This window comes from Schistocerca americana, chromosome 3 (assembly GCF_021461395.2).
Source record: "Schistocerca americana isolate TAMUIC-IGC-003095 chromosome 3, iqSchAmer2.1, whole genome shotgun sequence".
Lineage (NCBI taxonomy): Eukaryota > Metazoa > Arthropoda > Insecta > Orthoptera > Acrididae > Schistocerca > Schistocerca americana.
This window is the reverse complement of record NC_060121.1, coordinates 968,726,560-968,752,505: the sequence shown is the minus strand read 5'-3', so window position 1 is coordinate 968,752,505 and position 25,946 is coordinate 968,726,560. Positions and strand designations below refer to the sequence as shown.

The following is a 25,946-nucleotide window of genomic DNA, read 5'->3' as shown; positions in this document are numbered from 1 at the left end:
GTTTGCACAAAGAATACACTTCGTAAGTATTAATACAATCTGTTTATTGGTTCACTTCACAGGTGCACGATTTTCTTCTATTTGGCGCCCCAGACATGCGCAGTGGTTTGACCTCCTCACTACCGTTGCAGTAGAGGCCGCGGTCCCTACCACTTCAGATGCGTCATAGTTCAGTCTCAAGTCTATGACTTTTTTTTATTATCGAAGTTGTGCTTTCTCATAATATTAGCGAAATTCGGAGCGATACTGGCGTATTCAAAGCGAATTATTTATTTGTTCAGTTTCAAATGCAATAAAGTTTATTATTTACATAAGATTTGTTGTGTCGTACTTTATCCCTGGCTTTACAAAGCGTCCAGACACTTGGGAATTTTTGTCATTGGTAAAAACTGAAAAAGCACCTTTCATGTGCAGCGCGTCTAGGGTTGGGAAGAAAGGGGGTGAGACTATAGGAGGGTTTAACACACTAAGCTCCTTTCAATTTCTGTTTTACGGCCATCTGCTCCCCCTCTTCTTGCTGTCTTTTCAGTAGCTTTGTTCGAGCTCCTCATTCCAATCTCCTACATTCCACATCGTTCGAAATCACAAAAACCCTCATAATACATTGCCCACTTCCAAATCATCAAAAGAAACGGCTAATGTTTTTTAAGGAAAATCTCAAGTAAATCATCGGTATTTTAACTTACTGTAATGTGTTATTCTCGGCAGAGGATATCACGTGCTGGTTATTAGGCAATGCAGGCATTGGTCCGTGAGGAGCAGAATTACGTGAACACCTTGTAAGCAATTTTCACCAATTTATTCCCAAATACATGTCACAGTGAGGTCCGCGCTACGCCAAGCCGCCATCAACCGTGTCTGTCGCCCTAGCGCGAATAATTACAGACTTACCACCAGCGTGAGTCAAGAGAGACTGACACTTCGTTAGGTCCTCGGCTAGTTAAACAGCATTTCCGCTGACGTTATACCCGTGCAGGTGGCTCCAGAGATTTAGTTGTTGTGCAGGCATTCTGTGGCGAGCGTCCATCTATACTGACGGAAAGTAATTTGTTAGCTTGTCAGAGATGGTGGGAGCTACGTTCAGCGCGCTTGCGCACCATTTACTGACATTATAAATGGTATTGAATTTGAATTTAAGGCTTCTGAATTGTTTTAATATGTTTTTGTGACTATCCTATCCCAACCAAGCGTGCGTTTCGATTTATGTCTTGAACTAGAATGGATTCTGAACTCAAATGTACCATAACGCGAGATTGGTGACGCGTAAATAATTGTTTAATGTTAATTCCAGTGCGTGTGCGTCCGTAGCTGTCTGAATGCGGAGGACCCAGGTTCAATTCCCGGTATTGCAGGAAATTTTCCACGAAAAGGGACTGAAACAGTCCCCAATTATATGGAAACGTTTCTATACTTCTTTCCTGCATACATAGCGCGAGATTTGCTCCTGGTGGCCAAAACTGGAACTATTTTGTTACCAGCGTATATTGGTTGCGCACTAAGGGATTACAGCATCTACCAAGTTTCGCTGCCATACGACAATTACAGGCCGTTCTGGACCTCTGTGGGTAGCTGCACTTTAATTACAACCACACGGTATGTAATATCTCACAAAAAAACGTCAATCAGAAAAAACATTACTGAACACCATATTTTTAGTCCTAAATGATAGTGTGAGGAAAACCGCTGTTGTCCGTTTGGTAACGTTCATGTTAAAATTTATATTGCAATACTTTAATCAATAGTGCTAACAACTGTTGATAGCCGCGAACCACAAGAATTATAGTTTTCAATAAATTCGATACTTTCAGATAGTGCAGCATTGCTATATTAAACCGCACGACGGTCGTGAATAACTATGTTTAACGCTCCTGGAAAGAGTTTGTCTACCGTGTTTTCGGATGGTGATAAGTTCGTTGCTCTACCTAGCATCGAAGTTACCTCATCTCTCTCCCGGAGATACAGTACAGTCACTTCTTGAGTGTGCGTTTCCATTAACGACGAGTTACCGCTGTCTGGCTAACAGGACATACAGTCGTTTCTGAACTGCCGTGGAACACGTCGTTTCCAGTCACCTTGGGAATGCACGCGTCGCCTTAAGAAGTTCGGAAACTTTTACTCGTGATCGAGAAAGTGAAAAGAGAAACAACTTCGGATGACACGTAATCGATGCGGCCCTTAACTGGAAATCATTAAATGATTCAGTCATAGCCCAGACTAGTTGGACATGGAACGAGTCAACAAACAAATTGCAGAATGCTGTTTAGAAAAAAAATTATATAAAGAAACAAAGAATTAATAAAACACGAAGAGAGTTTTGAGGGAGTATACGAATAAATACCACGTTACTGAAAAATGCATCATCCTACGAGATAATTCGATCATAGATTGCTAGAATCTTATATTGTCAAACAAAATTCCAAAGTTTTCAATCTTAGAGACATTGATTCTACACGTTTATATGTTTTTCATAAGCCACATTTGTTGTCTTCCTTCAATGATAACGTTCTCCAATGGCGCACGCAACTGGTCCCGCAGAATTTGTTGATAAACAGCACCTGTGAATGTAATCACGGTACTGCATCTGACCGCACATGGTTATTGTGGTAATGCGCTATTCCAGCAAACGTGAATCTCGCCTCACACGTAAATAAAAGGCAGACTGTGACTGCTATGACTATCACCACCACCATTGTCACTGCAATAACTACAATCGGCCAGCAGAAAGCAGCCTACACCACTGGCTAAGAATGTTTTTGGTGCAAGCAAGGTAACAAGCTAGTTGTGACTTACAGTATCTCCTGTAAGAACATTTTGATCCTGCAGCCTCTGTGATGAAAGACACAAAAGCGTTAAAGACGTTAGTTGCCAATGGGCATCCATTTATGTCAAAGGGGCAAGTTGAAAATTTATGCCTTCCAAGATTCGAACCGGTGTCCTGCTTACTAAGTAGATGCGCTGACTACTACTCCATTCAGACACAGTGGCCATCACAACCGCACGAAATTCCGCAAGGTAGTTCAAATGGCTCTGAGCACTATGGGACTCAACTGCTGTGGTCATAAGTCCCCTAGAACTTAGAACTACTTAAACCTAACTAACCTAAGGACATCACGCACATCCATGCCCGAGGCAGGATTCGAACCTGCGACCGTAGCGGTCGTGCGGTCCGCAAGGTAGTGTCATAGGCGCTCTGCTGTTCCTGATTTACATAAATGATCTAGGTGATAATCTGAGCAGCCCCTTAGATTGTTTGCAGATGACGCTGTAATTTACTGTCTAGTAAAATCATCAGACGATCAATTCCAATTACAAAATGATCTAGAGAGAATTTCTGTATGGTGCGAAAAGTGGCAATTGGCACTAAACAAAGAAAAGTGGTTACTAAAAGAAATCCGACAAATTTTGGGTATACTAGAAATCGCACAAATCTAAGGGCTGTCAATTCAACTAAATACCTGGGAATTACAATTACGAGCAACTTAAATTGGAAAGACCACATAGATAGTATTGTGGGGAAGGTGAACAAAGACTGCGCTTTGTTGGCAGAACCCATAGAAGGTGCGGCAAACCCACTAAAGAGACAGCCTACATTACACTTGTCTGTCCCCTGCTGGAGTATTGCTGCTCGGTATGGGATCCTTACCAGGTATGATTGACGGAGGACATCGAAAAAGTGCAAAGAAGGGCAGCTCGTTTCTTGCTATCGCGCAATAGGGGTGAGAGTATCACTGATGTGATACGCGAGTTGGGGTGGCAGTCACTGAAACAAAGGCAATTTTCTTTGCGGCGAGATCTATTTACGAAATTTCAATCACGAACTTTCTCTTCCGAATGCGAAAATATTTTTTTGACGCTCACCTACGTAGAGAGAAATGATCATCATAATAAAATGAGAGAAATCAGAGCTCGAACAGAAAGATTTAGGTGTTCCTTTTTCCCACGCGCCACTCGAGAGTGGAATGGTAGAGAAGTAGTATGAAAATGGTTCGATGAACCCTCTGCCAGGCACTTAAGTGTGAATTGCAGAGTAACCATGTAGATGCAGATGTAGCATGTTTCCTGATAGGAATTCTTAACTTATACCATACACTACTTATGTAGAGCGCCTGCTCATTATCGGCATTACTCGTGGCATCTCGCCGATTCCCGTAAGAGTTTGTGGTTGATGTACATCTACACTGAAGGAATTATTGGCCGTCATCGCCTTAATTAATAATACATGTGCTGTCTGTAGTACGCGCCTTTTACAGACGTCTCCTGGGGCACCCTATTTGTAACTATGACTCCATTCAAATGGTACGAAAAGATCATCATCATCAGTTTCACCTTTGATTGTTGGCGGCTGGATTTTTTTCGGGAGTGGAAAGTCTATAGTTTTCGATTGTGGCTCAAAATCTCGTACACAGGTTTCATCAAGTGCAATAGCCTTTTTCAGAATGAGATTTTTACACTGCAGCAGACTGTGCGCTGATATGAAACTTCCCGGCAGATTAAAACTGTGTGACGGACCGAGACTCGAACTCGGGACCACTGCCTTTCGCGGGCAAGAGCTCTGCCGACTGAGCTACCCAAGCACGACTCGCGACCCGTCCTCACAGCTTCACAGTTTTGCCAGTACCTCGTCTCCTACCTTCCAGACTTCACAGAACAGCTTCTGTGAGCTTTAATCTGCCAGGAAGTTTCAGTTCTCCTTCTGTTCGATAACGTTGAAGCAATGGAAATGGAAATAAGCGTTAGGCGTCAGTGGCCGGGAGTTCCCAGTCGGGAAGTTCGGCCGCCAGGTGCAACTGTCTTACTGAGTGCGACGCCACACTGGGCGACTTGGGCGTCGACAATGAGGATGAAATGATGATGAGGACAGCACAACACCCGGTCCCTGAGGGGAGAAAATCTCCCTCCCCAGCCGGGAACCGAACCCAGGCCCCCGTGCGTGGCATTCCAACGCGCTGACGATTCAGCTATTGGGGCGGACAACGTTGAAGCAATTTCTCCTCGATTCTTTTGCGACCTGGTTTCTGCTTTTGCCTCAGATTATGCAGAAACCATCCGGCAGCAACTGTTCCCATCTTTGAATTATCAGTTATTATTCTGAAAAGTGGGGCAACGGCCTTGCCGCTGTGGATACACCGGTTCCCGTCAGATCACCGAAGTTAAGCGCTGTCGGGCGTGGCCGGCACTTGGATGGGTGACCATCCGGGTCGCCACGCGCTGTTGCGATTTTTCGGCGTGCACTCAGCCTCGTGATGCCAATTGAGGAGCTACTCGACCGAATAGTAGCGGCTCCGGTCAAAGAAAACCATCGCAAAGACCGGGTGAGCGGTGTGCTGACCACACGCCCCTCCTATCCGCATCCTGAGCTGAGGATGACACGGCGGTCGGATGGTCCCGATGGGCCACTGAAAACTGAAGTGACAGACATTCTGGCCTCTTATGTAATTTTCTCAGGTGTTTTTCGTCGATCCTTCTCTAAATGTCACTAACAATAACGTGAGAGGCGTAGCCTGTTGAGGTTGATGGTCTTTCGCTTCTTGGGTTGTAGTCAGTGCCTACCTGACCTTCACGAAAACGAGCAGACTATCATGACACTGTGCTACGATCCACTACACTATTCCCATACATCTCTCTCAAAGTGTTGTAAATTTCCGTAGAGTTCTTTCCACGCAGGGATTCGATTTTGACGAAGGAAGGGTGACCACAGAGTGTAATCCGACCTGACACAGTTTCAGCTTCGATTTTAAAACTGAATTACGACACAGTCACGCCAACCAGCCTACACCTATACGTACGTCATGCCTGAGGTCTCGCCCACAACTGGCATAAATTTCGACTTGATCACGCCACCGTAATGGTCGCGCATGCGCAGTGTGCAGGACTTTTCAAATGACCCTCGTATGACAGGCGGGGCCGTTGATTCTAGCACGAAGAGCTTATTAGCATTTCACTATCGAGACGCGCCGCTCAGTTTGCTATCTCCGTGCACTGAGTTGTATCTACCGAAGCAGATGATAGGAAGGCCGTCATCCGTCATCTGCAGTGACATATATTGTTCATTGCTGACCCAGCCATCTCATCCGTGCGCTGTGATTTCACTGCGAGCTGCCTCATTCCGTTACGTAACTGGGAAGACGAACCCGGCTGCAGCAGACACTGGTGACGGACCGCAGAGGGCTTCGCGGAGCAGAGACTTGACGGATGACAAAGACCGACCGCAGCGGCGCGGCCATCAAATTACTGCCAAGTGACGACGAAGGCTATTTGTCAGTCCCAGATAGGCACTCAGAGGAGCTGTGCACACACAGCCCCCCCTCTGACCGCGCTCGCCAGTTTCGAGTACGGCTTCGCGAAGATGTGAGTTAATATTCGTCATACTTGTGCCGCCTGGCATTCTCAGTAAGCGCTGAAGTCGGATAATTTATTGTAGTCGACACACTGAACGCCTCCCAGTTTTTGTTTTGTTGTTCTATCATACCTTGAACCAGTCGAGACAACTTCTATCCATTGCTAAGCCATTCTCGGCCGTATCATTTTCTCCATTGTATCTGGTCTACTACTTTATCGCCACAGAAAGAAAACTACTTAGGAGATCCGCGGCCATACTGACACCAACTGTTAATACACTTGTCCTACGCGCGAAGTAATTTAGTTTTATGCTCACATGACACGGTTTGGAAGAACCTCATCATTAGATTTGTAGCATGAAATGTAAGACACAAGATATTGAAAAGAATAGGGCAAGGTGGGGTAAACCCGACCTAGTAATTTCTTGTGGCTATAAAACGCTTATCCGAGGTCGGATCGTAACGTTATATACGTTAAACTATAGGTAATATAAAGGAGCAAATGTTTGCAAAATATTCTTGTTATACCATCAATAGTTTCTGGGATATCCGTATTTTAAGAAACGTCCATTTCTGCCATTTTCAAAAATGGTGGGGTAAATCCGATCCCCTATTTGTTTGGCTGATTTTGCACAGAAATAGTTCTAAATGAACGGTTTCTGTGGAAAATAATTATAATCATTTACGTTCTTTACGTAAATGAACAAAACGTATTCAAAAATTAGGTGTAGAGTACTAAATGTACTGAAATTTAAATGAATGTAAATTTTAATTGCAAAAAATCACTAACGACAGCTCGTAAAGACATTCCCATTTGCATTGCAGCAACTGCTCGGCGAATATCGTTTTGATTGCGTTTTGTCGTTTTTCGTTTGTAATTTCGTACATTTTCCTGAAAATAAACAAAAATTCACTTTGTTTCCATAAATAAATAATTCCATACACATAAACGATAAAAAAATGCCATTTTTCATTTAACACAGCCGGCCGGAGTGGCCGAGCGGTTCTAGGCGCTTCAGTCTGGAACCGCGCGACCGCTACGGTCGCAGGTTCGAATCCTGCCTCGGGCATGGATGTGTGTGATGTCCTTAGGTTATTTAGGTTTAAGTAGTTCTAAGTTCTAGGGGACTGATGACCTCAGAAGTTAAGTCCCATAGTGCTCAGAGCCATTTGATCCATTTTTGAACATTTAACACGCATAGAAACATTTTACACGAAATTTCCAACAAAAACGATACAGACACTGAATAGGTCAGTTATGCACTACAAAATCACTTACCATTTGTTTTGCGATCGTTTTATTTAATAAGGTAAATCTAGTAGTGCAATTTGCACAGAAATTAAATTGTAACAATCGACATCACACTTGTTGTCTTTGTTGAGGGTGTAAATGTTAAATGCGGAAAAGCTGTCAAGGTGACATGTTCGTTATTTAGAATGCTCTATATGGTAACACTAACGCGATATCGCTCCGCTTTGCCGTTTCTCACAAATAGAAGGCGGTCGGGTTTACCTCACCTTACCCTATATTGAAAAAAATGTAGTAACAGCGGAGACAAGAAAACGATTTCACCAGTAGATGGCGTTATTGAACGCAGTTGCTCTGATATCAGGCACAACCGTTGTATACCAAATGCTCATTATATACTGGGTGTTACAGGTACTGGTACAGATACTGTGGTAACTGTACTTTAATACGTACCAGCTTCAGTGCAGTGGGTTTAATGTCCACCCCTCCCCCCCCCCCCCCCCCCTCTGTGTGTAACGGTCTTCCCGCAAACACATCACATAATTTACTACCTGATGTTCTCTGTACGGTCGTAACTGCATCACAAAGTGGACTACACCTGTCAGTATAAATTATCCGTTTTGCGTCCAAGCGTCGTCACTTCACTACCCGACCGGCTGTCGAGGGGAAAGCGAGCACTAATGGGTTGCTTGTGCCAGGCGTATCTGGAGGTACTAACCAACCTACAAACATACTCCCCGTAAGAACTATAATTACTGGTCTGCAAATGAATACTGACGTCCCGTTGTTCAGTACACTGTCCACAGTTATCAGTAGAAACATCTGCACTTGTACCCCCCCAACACCATATATGAACTTCAGACTTTCAGAGGCTGCTCAGGAATACCTTCTGACAAGGGGAGGCCGCCAATTGTGAAATTCAGATTCGATTCATACTGCGCATAATAAAAGCTCATGGCCAGAGGTGTAATGTGGCAAAGCACCAAGATGCACTTCTCAGCCGTTGTAGAGAAAATCCACAGTCAAAAGAAACCGTTGGCGTGAAATACTCTGTAAGTTAATGATTTTCTACAACGTCGTGGCGCAGCGGTAAGCGCTGGGGTTCGTAATCCGAAGGTCGCCGGATCGAATCTCGCGCCATGCAAAATTTTTTTATTATTAGTTTTTTGTAATTCAAATATATATATATATATATATATATATATATATATATATATATATATATACATTCAGGGTGATTCAAAAAGAATACCACAACTTTAAAAATGTGTATTTAATGAAAGAAACACAATATAACCTTCTGTTATACATCATTACAAATAGTATTTAAAAAGGTTTTTTTCACTCAAAAACAAGTTCAGAGATGTTCAATATGGCCCCCTCCAGACACACGAGCAATATCAAACCGATACTCCAACTCGTTCCACACTCTCTGTAGCATATCAGGCGTAACAGTTTGGATAGCTGCTGTTATTTCTCGTTTCAATTCATCAATGGTGGCTGGGAGAGGTGGCCGAAACACCATATCCTTAACATACCCCCATAAGAAAAAATCGCAGGGGGTAAGATCAGGGCTTCTTGGAGGCCAGTGATGAAGTGCTCTGTCACGGGCTGCCTGGCGGCCGATCCATCGCCTCGGGTAGTTGACGTTCAGGTAGTTACGGACAGATAAGTGCCAATGTGGTGGCGCTCCATCCTGCTGAAATATGAATTGTTGTGCTTCTTGTTCGAGCTGAGGGAACAGCCAATTCCCTAACCTCTCCAGATACTGTAGTCCAGTTACAGTAGCACCTTCGAAGAAAAAGGGACCAAAAACTTTATTGGCTGAAATGGCGAACAAATGTACAACTAAATGAAACTTTATAGCTCCCTTAATTCGCCGACAGATAGTGCTTAGCTCTGCCTTTTGTCGTTGCAGAGTTTTAAATTCCTAAAGTTGTGGTATTCTTTTTGAATCACCCTATATATATATAAACACACACACATAAACTATTAATGAATTGCTTATGCATGTTGGTGAAGGCGGATCGCTCTCCAATTGTACCGCCTCCATTTTTCCGTTTTTTTAACAGTGTGTACGAAAGCTCTCACGTCCGCACTGATTTTCGACGATGTTATAAGTTGCGCTAGGGGCCGCATCTACCTTCTTTCGAAGTTAGCAGGCAACTACGCTGTTATGCGGCGGCTCGTTTCGGCCCATATCTGTCCTTCAAGTGTAACGAGCGAGTAACGGAGTTTATATTTCATACCTGCCACAGCAAATTTCCGTTCATGGGGTTTCTATTCTAATTCGAACGTTTGACTTACGCTATACGTATTCGTTTCGGAATATCGTTTCTACGTCTTCCGTTAACTATACGTGGTTAACATTATGAAGACAATTAATAACGTTTGTGAAATACAACTTTGTTTTCACGACAAACGACTTTCAACAACTTATTATATGCATAATTGTTGCAACTGATTGCCGGGAATTATTTATATATATATATATATATATATATATATATATATATATATATGTATGTGTGTGTGTGTGTGTGTGTGTGTGTGTGTGTGTGTATATACACGCATTTGAATTACAAAAAACAAATGCTAAAAAAAAAGTTGCATGGCGCGAGATTCGATCCGGCGACCTTCGGATTACGAACCCGAGCGCTTACCGTTGCGCCACGACTCTGTAGAAAATTAATAATCTTAGAGAGTATTTCACGCCAACGGTTTCTTTTAACTGTCGATTTTCTCGACAACGGCTGGGAAGTGCATCTTGGTGCTTTGCCACATTACACCTCTGGCCATGAGCTTTTATTATGCGCAGTATGAATTGAATCTGAATTTCACAGTTGGCGGCCTCCCCTTGTGAGTTTATTGGTATGGCGTCTACTCGGTGTTTGTGTGCTGTGTGTCGTAAGTTTTGGTTATTGCATACTACAGGCTTCTTCAATGTTATGAAGGTATTTTCATAGAAGCAACGTGACTGCGATAGGAGACTAGACCTAGCAGTAAGAAAGAGAGGTCAACAGTATTGGCCCAAAAAGTGAGAAAATTATAAACGAGATACTGGGCACAAGAGCCACATCGAAAAAGGGAACGAAGGCTTGCATTCGTAGACACTGGCAAGAAATCTGGGACAGGGCAGAAATAGGGAGGAGAACTTATCAGTTCCTGAATCAGCTCAGTTGGTAGAGCACTTGCCCGCGAAAGGCAAAGGTCCCGAGTTCGAGTCTCGGTCGGGCACACAGTTTTAATCTGCCAGGAAGTTTCATATCAGCGCACACTCCGCTGCAGAGTGAAATCTCATTCTGGAAACATCCCCCAGGCTGTGGCTAAGCCATGCCTCCGCAATATCCTTTCTTTCAGGAGTGCTAGTTCTGCAAGGTTCGCAGGAGAGCTTCTGTGAAGTTTGCAAGGTAGGACACGAGGTACTGGCAGAAGTAAAGCTGTGAGTACCGGGCGTGAGTCGTGCTTGGGTAGCTCAGTTGGTAGAGCACTTGCCCGCGAAAGGCAAAGGTCCCGAGTTCGAGTCTCGGTCGGGCACACAGTTTTAATCTGCCAGGAAGTTTCATATCAGCGCACACTCCGCTGCAGAGTGAAATCTCATTCTGGAAACATCCCCCAGGCTGTGGCTAAGCCATGCCTCCGCAATATCCTTTCTTTCAGGAGTGCTAGTTCGGCAAGGTTCGCAGGAGAGCTACTGTAAAGTTTGGAAGGTAGGAGACGAGGTACTGGCAGATGTAAAGCTGTGAGTACCGGGCGTGAATCGTGCTTCGGTAGCTCAGTTAGTAGAGCAGTTGCCCACGAAAGGCAAAGGTCCCGAGTTCGAGTCTCGGTCGGGCACACAGTTTTAATCTGCCAGGAAGTTTCTTATCAGTTCCTTCCTAACATAAAAAATATCAAGAATATAGTTTCATTCGGCCGAGGGAGCTATGCACTACCTCTTGGGGTATGGTCCATATCCCAGCTACTTACTGAAAATACGGCAACACAACACAGGTACTCGAGAATGAGAAGCAATCGGCATCCCAGGCCACATCGTCTGGGGATGTGCCATTAGACAAGATGTTACAGGCCAGAGCAGGAACGTCTCTGGCAACACAACCGTCTATACCTTAATAAGTAATGAGGAACTGCGGCATAAGTTAAACTCTTTGACAGCTAAAATATCAGCTTATGAAGTGCAAACCAATATGGCTGAGAGATGAGCAAGAAGAGGCCGTACATCACGACAACGTGATGCACCATGGCAGAATATCCACCTGCAGCAGCCTTCCGGATCGCAGCGAGATCTCAGCGACGACCAGGAAGGGTTTCATGAGACTGACAGCCATCTTATAATCACTGTACTTTGGGTGGCACAGCACCGCAGACCCCATGAATCCTGAGCTGTAACTCATCACGCCGGCCCCTGTGTATCCAGACAAATGAGAACTCTAGCTTGGCTCTAATACCAAGTATAGTAGTGTAGTGTAGTATTATATAATAGTGCATTTCAGAATTATAAACTACAAAATTTAAGATTTAGCAATACAGACCGGTCGTACGTGCCTTCTTGATTCCAGCTGAACATTACCTATGAGTCAGAGAGCCAACTGGAGTACGCAGACTTTTAAAAAAATTATTTTTCTTTTTTATGTAGATGCTTCCCTTAAATACGATGATGCTTAGTTATACCAAAACTAAACTCCGTTTGAACAGACAGAGGAAGGTTAAATGGTACCGACCAAACACCATCCCATCTTCAGCTCGTAGATGTCACTGGATAAGGATGTGGACGGGCATGTGCTCAGCGCACTGCACTCCTGACCACTGTCAGTTTATGAGATGGGAGTCGCTACTCAGTCAAGTAGTCCCTTAATTTGGCGATAGAGCTTATTTTTGATGATCTTATGGCAATGCAGCTGGTGCTGTTTTATACTAACACATTTGAAATTCTGTTACAATATTATGCGCTACATTCATGCCAATTCATGTACAACATTTGGTCTATTCCTGTATTTATATAACAGTCTGAAAGAAAGTAGCAAATAAATAAATAAATAAATAAATAACGAACTGAATAAATTACAATGACGTTATTACTCTGTAATGAGCCATCGGAGACTGTGGATCCCTTATATGAAATTACTCAGAAGACACATCTAAACCTCTGAATGTTTATTGTGGTGTCACCGCCAGACACCACACATGCTAGGTGGTAGCCTCTAAATCGGCCGCGGTCCGCTAGTATACGTCGGACCCGCGTGTCGCCACTATCAGTGATTGCAGACCGAGCGCCGCCACACGGCAGGTCTAGAGAGACTTCCTAGCACTCGCCCCAGTTGTACAGCCGACTTTGCTAGCGATGGTTCACTGACAAATTACGCTCTCATTTGCCGAGACGATAGTTAGCATATCCTTCAGCTACGTCATTTGCTACGACCTAGCAAGGCGCCATTATCAATTGCTATTTATCTTGTGACGCATGTACCGTCAGACCGATGTTCACCAATTATGGATTAAAGTTAAGTATTCCAGAAGCTACGTACTTTTTTTACTAGACTCAACTCCTTTAACTGTTCCAGACCTCACGCCAACCTGCGTGAGCTTGAACGCATGCCCTTTGGCCTCCCGTCCTCGTGGATTGGCTGTCTTGCCAGTCCACAAAATTTATCGATGGGGCTCCATTTCAGCCAGTATAATGTGCGTATGTGAATCAATGGGGTAAGAGGTAGAAGAAAGAGATGATGATGATGATGATGATGATGATGATGATGATGATGATGATGAGGAGGAGGACGAGGAGGAGGAGTAACATAAAGGACAAGGAGAAGACTAGGAGAAGAGAGTGAAGGTGTAGAAAAAGGAAAACAGAAGATATAAATAATAATAAAAAGATGATATATAAGAATATGAAGACGAGGAAGCAGCTACGAAGAAGGAGAGAAAATAAAGAAAATTAGGAGTAAGGCGGTAAGTGAGAGAGTTAAGGAGGTAAAGGTAGAGCGTTAAAGTGGGTGAGTAGAAATAGAAGAAATAATAGGGAATAGCACTATTGTGAGTTGAGAGAGCAGGGAAAAATTACAGACAAGGAGCAGAAAAAGTGAAAATGATTAATAACGGAGAGACTGAGAAAAAGAGGAGGTGGGGGAGGGAGAGTGGATTGTGAGCAATGTGGGTGATAAAAGATAGAGGTGGTGTGGAGTAGAGATGGGCAAAACTGTTCTTGTCAGAGATCGGATCAGAACTGTTCACTCCCTGAAATGAACTAGCTCTTTTTCATGACTCACCACTCATTCACAACAGAAAATAAATGGAAGGCACATTGCCCTTTAAACTTGGTTTATTCCAGTACTATACCTGTATTTTGATCTTATTTGATCCTATTTTGAAGTAACACAGATAATGAGTAAGAATTTTGTATTGTTTATTGAAATTTCCACGATATGACAAAGTTTTTGATTATCGATTTATTTTGCACTATCGTGGTTTTTTGGGTGATCGGAAAATGTTGTAACTTCAGATTTACATTAACAATATATTTGGCTATAATGTATTAAAATTTCATTAACCTCGTACAAATACATCGCAAGCCATATATTTTTAAAGTGAGCATTTCCTTCCAAAGACGCCTAAAATCGCAAAATCCGTACTACAATAAGAAAGAAATATATAAATTTGACTGTAAGACCAAAGTGCTGCATATAGCCTTCCGCAGAATAAAACAAGGAAAATATTGGTGTATCACTTTTGCTATACGTTTATCGGTTCACTCGTAATTAAAGTGTAAATTCGAGTGACCATAATAAAAAATCCTATAGTAAGAGGAGCCATCAGGAACCTAATCTGATCAGTTTAAACAAATAAAAATAAAATAAAAACAAATGATGTATACATAACATAATTATGTAATATACTCGTACATAACGGTGTTACTACGAAGAACAATATCCAGTAGAGACGAACTCCGATGCAGAGGCACTGAGTCAAGCAGGTCGAGCCACGTGCTGTATTACTGCGCGAGCTAAGACCGCAGAGACCAGAGTGACACCTGAGTTGCTTTGCTCAACGCTCTGGCTAGAGTCGAGAACGGTGGGGTGAGCGTTGAGCGGGCGAGTTCCGAGGGTGGGGGGAGCGGTGAACGGCCACCAGTCACCAGCTCCGAGACAAATCGTCCGTTCTCTTGCGAGCAGGTTGTTGCAAGTAGTTCTTATGTTCTCCGCTAGGAGGCTCTCTGTCCTGTTGCTCAAATCAACTGCCCAGAGGGCAGGACGTGCGACTGAAACGATCGCCGACAGAGTGCGATGCTAAGTTAAAGCTGCCCCAGACACTGCACGCGGCAGAGGAAGCACAGAGACGGCACGGCATGTGTGAAACACAATATCCAAGGGGGCACTGCACAATGCAGGCAGCCAAGGTGAAGCAGGGCAGAGGCCGGCGCTGGCTGTGTTGTGTGGCGTGCACTGTGCTCTGACCAGCAGAGGCCCCACTGGTCTACTCCGACTCTCTCTCTCTGCTGTGGGAAACGTTTGGAGCTACCGTTCTTTTTTTCTGAATCACTGATTGTTCACTCCTTGGAAAGATTCAACTCTATGAATTAGTTCAGGAGCGGATCCCCATCTCTAGTGTGGAGAGAGAGGTAGTAAGGTAGTGCGGAAGAGGGTGTCTAAGTGAGGAAAAGAGGGGTTAGTAGAAGAAGAAGATGGAGTAGAGGAGCAGGAGAAGAAGAGCTGGAAGAAGAAATAGACTAGGAGAGGAACGCAGGGAGGGGCAGAGGGAGGGGGGGAGGGAGAGAGAGAGAGAGAGAGAGAGAGAGAGAGAGAGCTAGCTAGCAGTCTGGACGGCGGTGGCGGTGCGCCGTGTCTGGCGGTGCTGGCCAAATGAAGAAGCGAGCGGAGGCGAGCCGCGGGAGCCGGTAGGCCGGCCGACCGGTCGCGTCGCAGGGCATTGCAGGGCAACTGGAGCAGCGGCGGCGGCGGCGGCTCGCATTCCAGCCGGGCCACGCAACAGGTGCAGCGAGCCTCGCCTGGCCTCGCCTCCGCTCCGCCTTAGCCGTCAGCCGCGCCGGGCAGGGCAGGGCAGGGCAGGGCTGCCGGCCGGGCAGAAGCGCTACGTGCGCCGGGGCCCTAACGTCGCTACTCAATCTCCTTACCTGCCGACGCCTGCGACCCACCGGTGGCTGCTTCACTGCAGCGCCACCACTGTCTCTACTGTCTCTACTGGAAATCGGGAAGTAGTGCTGATATCACTTTCTACATCCACGTAATATACAGGGCCAAATATCTCACGAAATAAGCGTCAAACGAAAAAACTACAAAGAACGAAACTTGTCTAGCTTGAAGGGGGAAACCAGATGGCGCTATGGTTGGCCCGCTAGATGGCGCTGCCACAGGTCAAACGGATATCAACTGCGTTTTTTTTTAAAAATAGGAAACCCCATTTTTATTACATATTCGTGTAGTATGCAAAGAAATATGAATGTTTTAGTTGGACCACTTTTTTCGCTTTGTGATAGATGGCGCTGTAATAGTCACAAACATATGGCTCACAATTTTAGACGAACAACTGATAACAGGTAGGTTTTTTTAAATAAAAGTCAGAACGTAGGTACGTTTGAACATTTTATTTCGGTTGTTCCAATGTGATACATGTACCTTTGTGAACTTACCATTTCTGAGAACGCATGCTGTTACAGCGTGATTACCTGCAAATACCACATTAGTGGAATAAATGCTCAAAATGATGTCCGTCAACCTCAATGGTTCAAATGGTTCAAATGGCTCTGAGCACTATGGGACTTAACTTCTGAGGTCATCAGTCGCCTAGAACTTAGAACTAATTAAACCTAACTAACCTAAGGACATCACACACATCCATGCCCGAGGCAGGATTCGAACCTGCGACCGTAGCGGTCACGCGGTTCCAGACTGAAGCGCCTTTAACCGCACGGCCACACCGGCCGGCCAACCTCAATGCATTTGTCAATACGTGCAACGACATTCCTCTCAACAGCGAGTAGTTCGCCTTCCGTAATGTTCACACATGCATCGACAATGCGCTGACGCATCTTGTCAGACGTTGTCGGTGGATCACGATGGCAAATATCCTTCAACTTTCCTTTAGAAAGAAATCCGCGGACGTCCGATCCGGTGAACGTGCGGGCCATGGTATGGTGCTTCGGCGACCTATCCACCTGTCATGAAATACGCTATTCAATACCGCTTCAACCGCAAGCGAACTATGTGCCGGACATCCTTCATCTTGGAAGTACATCGCCATCCTGTCATGCAGTGAAACATCTTGTGGTGGGCCGGCCGGAGTGGCCGTGCGGTTCTAGGCGCTACAGTCTGGAACCGCGTGACCGCGACGGTCGCAGGTTCGAATCCTGCCTCGGGCATGGATGTGTGTGCTGTCCTTAGGTTAGTTAGGTTTAAGTAGTTCTAAGTTCTAGTGGACCGATGACCGCAGCAGTTAAGTCCCATAGTGCTCAGAGACATTTGAACCATCTTGTAGTAATCTGGGTAGAACATTACGTAGGAAATCAGCATCCATTGCAACATTTAGATTGCCATCGCTAAAATGGGGGCCAATTATCCTTCCTCCCATAATGCCGCACCATACATTAACCCGCCAAGGTCGCTGATGTTCCACTTGTCGCAGCCCAATAGTGCATATTATGCCGGTTTACGTTACCGCTGTTGGTGAATGACGCTTCGTCGCTAAATAGAACGCGTGCAAAAGGTCTGTCAGCGTTCCGTAATTTCTCTCGTGCCCGGTGACAGAACTGTACACGACGTTCAAAGTCGTCGCCGTGTAATTCCCGGTGCATAGAAATATGGTACGGGTGCAATCGATGTTGATGTAGCATTCTCGACTACGACGTTTTTGAGATTCCCGATTGTCGCGCAATTTCCCTGCTACTGATGTGCGGATTAGCCGCGACAGCAGCTAAAACACGTACTTCATCATTTGTTGCGGGTCGTGGGTCACGTTTCACATGTGGCTGAACACTCCCTGTTTCCTTAAATAACGTTACTATCCGGCGAACGGTCCGAACACTTGGATGATGTCGTCCAGGATACCGAGCAGCATACATAGCACACGCCCGTCGGGCATTTTGATCACAATAACCAAGCATCAACACGATATCGACCTGTTCCGCAATTGGTAAACGATCCATTTTAACATGGGTAATGTATCACGAAGCAAATACCGTCCGCACTGGCGGAATGTTACATGACACCACGCACTTACACGTTTGTGACTATTACAGCGCCATCTATCACAATGCGAAAAAAGAGGTCCAACTAAAACATTCATATTTCTTTACGTAGTACACGAATATGTAACAGAAGATGGGGGTTCCTATTTTAAAAAAAACGCAGTTGATATCCGTTTGACCTATGGCACCGCCATCTAGGGGGCCAACCATAGCGCCATCTGGTTTCCCCCTTCAAGCTAGACAAGTTTCGTGCTTTGTAGTTTTTTCGTTTGACGCTTATTTCGTCACACATTTGGCCCGGTCACGATCAATGGACCACCCTGTATACAGGGTGAAAAATATTTGAAGCGACAGACTCTGGTAGGTTGTACGGGACATCAAAAGAAATATTTTTCCCTAATGTCATTTTTTCCTATGAGGAGTATTTAAACCGGTGTAGGCCGTACAACGCTCTTCAGTTGTTAGAGATCGTATTACGCTCTTCAGGTGTTGGCAACTGCTGTCCACCAGTGTAGTGGTGCACTGTCTGTGTTTACTAATGGAGCGATACACCTGGAGTGAGTACAGTGATATGGTTGGTGCGTACTACGTAGCGCACCACAACGGACGAGCGGCACAGCGGGTTTATCAACAACAATATCCTAATCGCCGTATCCCTTGTCATACGACCTTTGCTGCTGTGTACCAACGTCTGCGTGAGACCGGGTCATTTAGCAGATTGCCTGGACAGGGACGCCGTCGCACGGTAAGAACGCAGCAAGTTGAGGAAGCTGTCTTGCAGCATGTGGAGCGGGATCCTTCAATTAGCACTCGTGCAATTGCACGTAACATGGAGACGAATCAGACGAATGTACGAACAGTCCTTCGAGAGCAATTGTTACGTCCATTTCACTTACAGCGTGTCCACAACCTGGAACCAGTTGATTATCCAGCCAGATGACAGTTTTCGCAGTGGTACCTGGAACAGTGTGAAATGCATCCTACATTTCCAACTTCTGTGTTGCTTACCGATGAAGCAACGTTCGAGCGTGATGGAGTCTTCAACATGCACAATTCCTATGTTTGGAGTAAGGATAACCCACATGCCACAGTTACTGGCGCTCGTGCGGTTCTTCGTTAATGTGTGGGTCGGTGTTGTTGGGGACTGTTTAACTGGGCCGTATCTGCTACCTAGGCAAATTAAATGACAGGCACTATTACAATTTTCTCGCCAGAGCATTGCCAGAATTGCTGGAAGACGTCCCGCTCCCTACAAGTTAACGTATGTGGTTCCAACATGACGGGGCGCCGGCACATTTCAGTCGTCGTGTGCGTCGATTCCTGGACCGACGGTTCCCAGAAACGTGGATTGGCAGAAGTGGTCCTGTACCATGGCCTGCTCGGTCCCCAGATATGTCCCCTCTGGACTTTTTTGTGTGGGGAGAGATGCGCAACCTTGTTTACGCAACTCCTGTTGCATCAGAAGAGGATCTGGTTGCCCGGATAGCAGCAGCAGCAGGAACGATTCAGGAACTCCTGGGGTTTTTGCCCGTGTCAGACAGAACATGATCCGACGGTGTAACCTTTGTTTACGTGTCAATGGAGGCATTTTTGAAAATCTACTGTAATTGAAATCGGGTTGTGTTAATGTGTTGTCTCTTGGTCATAAAAAAATGGAAAAGTGTCTGTTGGTTTAATTAATTTGTCGCCAGATAAATCTTCCTCTACCGGTTTTAATACTACTCATACGAAAAAATGACATTAGGGAAAAATATTTGTTTTTATGTCCTCTACTACGTCCCAGAGTTTCTCGGTTCAAATACTTTTCACCCTGTAGTGGCACAGTCATCGATAAATTACCACTGCTATCGCCCGGTAAAGCTGTTGATTGTATCTTGGCCATGATACAACTTTTAAGATGGATTTTCTACCAGATTTCGATACAAGGTTTGGAAACAAAAGTATTTCACATCGTCATCAGTGCAAAGTTTCGATCGTCTGTGAATCATTTTAATCCTTGCACTGACGATGGAGACGTAAGCTGTCTCTGCATCTGCAGCGAAGCGGAGGACTTCATCGGCGGGAGCGCAGTTGTCAAAGAGCGATCTAACTGGCGCGCGGTAAAGGGCCGTGAGCGGCCGCGCGGGCACACCGTCCCAAGCGCCGGGGAGGCAAGCTGACGAGACGAGACGAGACGAGACGAGATCAAAGCGGCTCTTTTTCCCGCCGCGGCTGCCTTGCGCGGCCTGCACCTGTCAGCGGCCGTCGCAGATCTCGGACACAGCCAGTCACAGCAGAACGTCTTCCGTCCGGGCAGTGCTGGGCCGCTCCAGCTGCCTGCCCGTCCCACGGGCTCAGTCTGACGTCGCTTCTCCACTGCATTGCGGAGTCGGCGAGATAATGCCCGCTGCGGGATGCGTGCTGCGGCGTTTCCAGTTCCCGACCAGCCGGATCGGAATTTTCCTCGCCGACTCTGCGCTGGTAACACCTCAGTTCCTGGCCGCACCCGTCGGCTACTGCTAGTGAGCGTCACAGCCGGTTTCTCCGTTTCCGGGGGACTGGGATTATTCTCCCGCCTGACAATACACTACTGGCCATTAAAATTGCCACACCACGAAGATGACGTGCTACAGACGCGAAACTTAACCGATAGGAAGAAGATGCTGTCATATGCATGATTCAGAGCATTCACACGAGATTGGCGCCGGTGGCGACACCTATAACGTGCTGACGTGCGGTCAGTTTCCAACCGATTTCTCATACACAAACAGCAGTTGAGCGGCGTTGCCTGGTGAAACGCTGTTGTGATGCCTCGTGTAAGGAGGAGAATTGCGTAACGTCACGTTTCCGGCTTTGATAAAGGTCGGATTGTAGCCCATCGCGATTGCAGTTTATCGTATCGGTTTATCGTATCGCGACATTGCTTCTCGCGTTGGTCGAATTCTAATGACTGTTAGCAGAATGCGGAATCGGTTGGCCCAGGAGGGTAATACGGAACGCCGTGCTGGATACCAACGGCCTTGTATCAGTAGCAGTCGAGATGACAGGCATCTTATCCGCATGGCTGTAACGGTTCGTGCAGCCACGTCTCGATCCCTGAGTCAACAGACGGGCACGTTTGCAAGACAACAACCATCCGCACGAACAGTTCGACGACGTTTGCAGCAGCATGGACTATCACCTCGGAGACCGTGGCTGCGGTTCCCCTTGACAGACAGGAGCGCCTGCGATGGTGTACCTGGGTGCACGAATGGCAAAACGTCATTTTTGCGGATGAATCCAGGTTCTGTTTACAGCATCATGATAGTCGCATCCGTCTCTGGCGACATCGCGGTGAACGCACATTGGAAGCGTGTATTCGTCATCGCCATACTGGAGTATCACCCAACGTGATGGCATTGGGTGCCATTGGTTTCACGTCTCGGTCACCTCTTGTTCGCATTGACGGCACTTTGAGCAGTGGACGTTACATTTCAGATGTGTTACGACCCGTGGCTCTACCCTTCATTCGATCCTTGCGAAACCGAACATTACAGCAGGATAATGCACGACCGCATGTTGCAGGTCCTTTACGGGCCTTTGTGGATACAGAAAATGTTCGACTGCTGCCCTGGCCATCACATTCTCCAGATCTCTCACCAACTGAAAACGTCTGGTCAATGGCGGCCGAGCAACTGGCTCGTCACAATACGCCAGTCACTACTCTTGATGAACTGTGGTATCGTGTTGAAGCTGCATGGGCACCAGTACCTGTACACGCCATCCAAGCTCTGTTAGACGCAATGCCCTGGCGTATCAAGGCCGTTATTACGGCCAGAGGTGGTTGGTCTGGGTACTGATTTCTCTCTATCTATGCAACCAAATTGCGTGAAACTGTAATCACATGTCAGTTCTGGTATAATGTATTTGTACAATGAATAGCCCTTTATCATCTGCATTTCTTCTTGGTGTAGCAATTTTAATGGCCAGTAGTGTATTAGCCAGCTTTACCTTAATCCAACTAAATGGTGGTGGTCTGGCCTGACACTGCGGTTTTTAAAGGCGTTTGCTTTTCACAGTTTACCCGACGTCTCTTTATACACCTTGGGAAAAGAAACTTGTCAGAGAATTGGTAGGAAGCAGCATTTTGCATCAAGTACTACCCTGAAGAGCCAAAGAAACTGGTACACCTGCCTAACATCGTGTAGGGCGCCCGTGAGCATGCAGAAGAGTCGCAACACGACGTGGCATGGACTCGACTAATGTCTGAAGCCGTGCTGGAGGGAACCGACACCTTGAATCCTGCAGGGCCGTCGATAAATCCGTTGCAAAGCATCCCAGATATGCTCAATAATGTTCATGTCTGGGAAGATTGGTGGCCAGCGGAAGTATTTAGCCGCCCGGTGTGGCCGAGCGGTTCTAGGCGCTACAGTCTGGAACCGCGCGACCGCTACGGTCGCAGGTTCGAATCCTGCCTCGGGCATGGATGTGTGTGATGTCCTTTGGCTAGTTAGGTTTCCGTAGTTCTAATTTCTAGGGGACTGATGACCTAAGAGGTTAAGTCCCATAGTGGTCAGAGCCATTTGAGCCATTTTTTTGGAAGTGTTTAAACTTGTAATAGTGTTCCTGGAGCCACTCTATACGAATTATGGGCGTATGGGCTGTCGCACTGTCCTGCTGCAATTGCTCAAGTCCGTCGACAAACTTTTTGATTTATCAGTCGCCTGACGTAAATCATTTTCATTATTCTTGTTACCTCACTTAAAAGAAGAGTAATATCATTTTCCAATATTAACGTTAAAAAACGTCTTTGGGCCTACAGATGTAACGTGTTATTTCTTTCGGTTTGATAGTTTCATCTGAGGACCACCAATTCCGACTTGGCGTCCGATCGGGAAATGTGGCCACACTACTCGTTGGGAAAAGTAGGCAAAGTGTTTACCCCAGTAGCCGCGCGGGATTAGCCGAGCGGTCTCTGGCGCTGCAGTCATGGACTGTGCGGCTGGTCCCGGCGGAGGTTCGAGTCCTCCCTCGGGCATGGGTGTGTGGATTTGTACTTAGGATAATTTAGGTTAAGTAGTGTGTAAGCTTAGGGACTGATGACCTCATCAGTTAAGTCCCATAAGATTTCACACAGATTTGAACATTTTGGTATGGCAGAGGGTAAGCAGTGCGTCAGGCTTGTTCCCTCGATAGCTGATAGAGGAAAAACTACGGAGGACGTACCTTCTAAATTTGCTACAGATATGAAACATTTTGAATTTAAAATTAGTTGTCAGAAACAAAAATTATCATAAGTAAATAAAAATTGAGGACAATGACGTCAAAATCGAAAGAAATAAAATACAATACGTTGATATTTTTGTAACGAATGCATCTTAAAAGTAGAAGACAACAAATACATTTTTTACCCCAGTAAGAGTTAATTACTTCCATATATCACGCATGATACTAAGGACCGTTGTGACTTCTAAGCCATTTTATATACAGAGCTATTATCCGTGATCCTATCGCTTTGTGATGATTTTGAATTAATTCACTTATTTTATTTAAGATCATCACTGTTCTGTTATGTTTGGCCTAATACAGAAGTCCGATAGAAAACGAACTGCTGCAGTCGACTGGTTTTGTTTCACATACTAGGACATCATGATACTTAGTAAACGTGTTTGTTTATCAGAACAACAAACATGAGTCTCTGCTACGATGACAGTGGCCACATTACCCCTTAGATAGCGGGAAGTGGTCATTATGTAAGCCTTCGGAAAAATGCATATAATTCCTACACATTATTTTCTTTTTCAATTAAAAATATTCAGTATGAAGCCTTGTAATACGCAGATTCAAAGGACGTACATAAGCGCAAAGCTTCTAGCAAATAACAAGATTTGCTGAAAATTCAATTTGTTAGAGTGGTCGCTTTCACCTTCAACTGCAGGTGCACAAACACCACGGCAGGGGTAGTGTATAGAAATCTGCCTACTGAAAATGCAAAACAGCTCGCATTATTATAGGCCAGTAACGTTAACATTCGCCCTTGGAGGATAATAGTACTTATTTGAGGGTCGAAAGTCTGACGATCCTAGAGGAAAGGAATCTTCTTTAAAATAATTAGAGCAGGTTCAAGAAAAAGCACTAACACCGCTCGATTCATTAAGTACTTACACAAGTAGCAGTTCCAGTGCAATTTAATGGCGTATATTGGAATCCCGTCAGCTGGTTACAGGAAATAACGAATCACGACATAACATTCTGGTTTGAAGATGGCAACTCATACGGGATCCCAAGATTCATTACTCATTTCGGTCGCTGAAGTTTCTAAGACGTTACGTTAAAAAATTAAATACTCGCGTAGAATACTTTCTCCTGCCAATAATTACGAAATTTTCTTTAATTCCGACAGGAATATTGAAGACAGAATCGTAGCACGAATATCATCTATTTTGCAGCCTAGTGGCATGAACCTTGCTACAAAATCTGTAAGTGATTTTTATTTAAAAAACTGAAAAAGAGAAGAGTTGTCGGAAACTGCAGCGTTCATGCAGTAGAGCTCACAGTTATGCGTTGCACCGTCCTCCCCTCCACCAACTCAGATACGTCAATCGTCTGAACAAAGTGTTGCGGGAATGTCTAGCAGCAGGCGTTTCGTATAATGAGTGCGGCGTCACACTAGTCTGCCCTATCTCGCAACGCAAATTCTTTTGTCGCCAGCGTTAACATCTCGTCAACCACTGTCCGAAACGTACTTCACAGTTGATATCTGAGGACCTACTCTTAGCACTACGACATATACGAAGGTTTTCAACTTTCAGTTAAACTCATTTAAAAGTTACACAACATCCATTTCTAGTCTAGTTCTGCGGTTTCAGTGTAACGCCGAATTTCCTGCTGGATTTGTTGCCAATGAAATATTTTCCACGCTCTCATAATCCCTCCTCAACAGCATCTGGCTCTTACTCGAAGATCTACTCATCCTGCCTGCCTCAGCGATAGTGTGACGACACTTCAAAATGAAGTCGCATTACGTCTGCTGTCTCTCATGACTAGACACAGAAAATGCCCCTTCATTGACCTGTAATGAGAAATCAGCATGCACACGTTTAAGTACAGTTTATTTTTGTTTTGTGTGGTTTGCATGTATACCATAATTCCAACAGGTGAAAACAAATCAAAAGCAGAAGCATGGGTGATTAAAATGGACACAAATTATTTTTAATTTGAATTATAACACTCACAGTTGTGCCAAATGAATTCTCGTACGTGCATCAGTCGGGAGCTTACCTAGAAAAGAAAAAAAAAAGGTATATTAATGTTGTGTGGACACTCTTGTCATTGAATTGTTAATTTATCATTTATTTATCATATTCTATACAGTAACGCGGTCTTGGACGTCATACAAAAATGGTTCAAATGGCTCTGAGCACTATAGGACTTAACATCTGAGGTCATCAGTCCCCTAGACTTAAAACTACTTAAACCTGACTAACCTAAGGACATCACACACGTCCATGGCCGAGGCAGGATTCGAACCTGCGTCCGTAGCAGCAGCGCGGTTCCGGACTGAAGCGCCTAGAACCGCTCGGCCACAAAGGCCGTTGTTGTCTCAAGTGATAAGTGTTCTCCGTTGTTATTGGTTTTGAAAGACACATTCAAAACTTAGTAAAATTTTCACAAACAGTTTTACACTGCACTCAGTTCATGAAATGAATAGAATTTGTATCTTTTAATTTGTGAAACAAGGGAGACCGCGTATGACCGGAAAAATCTAAGGTGTCTTTAGCAAGAGATTAAATTCATCATCCACTTTGTTACAACTAGTAATCATTCTCGGCGATATCGGTTTTTCAAGGAATTTGGTTGTGGACTGCTGTATATATTTATACCTGACGTTTCGTCTCGTACTGCGAGTGACATCCTAAGACGTAATGGAGATATGGAGGGATCATTCTCCGACACTAACTGCGTTAAAGAAACCAAGTACAATGGACATTGATAAGCTCCTTAAATGAATGTATATTAGTTCGTTCTCTAAAGCAGTTTACGTCCGAAATCAAGTGCCTCTATTTCAACTGCGCCTGGAGATGTCTCCAGAAGTTGTAGTCGAAACATCAGGCCATAATCAAAAGGTGCCAACAATCTGAGCACGGCCGCATTGGCTTGATCTGGAATTTGCACTATAAATTGAACAGTTTACTCGAAGAAA

At 45.0% G+C, this 25,946-nt stretch overlaps 1 protein-coding gene and 1 pseudogene across 1 annotated transcript in view; one reads left to right on the top strand and one right to left on the bottom strand.

Annotated features, from left to right (window-relative positions):
* LOC124606594 (mucin-1) overlaps positions 1-25,946 on the bottom strand; it is a 418,176-nt gene that overhangs the window by 154,008 nt on the left and 238,222 nt on the right. The window lies entirely within an intron of this gene.
* On the top strand, positions 5,100-5,217 carry LOC124607878 (annotated as a pseudogene).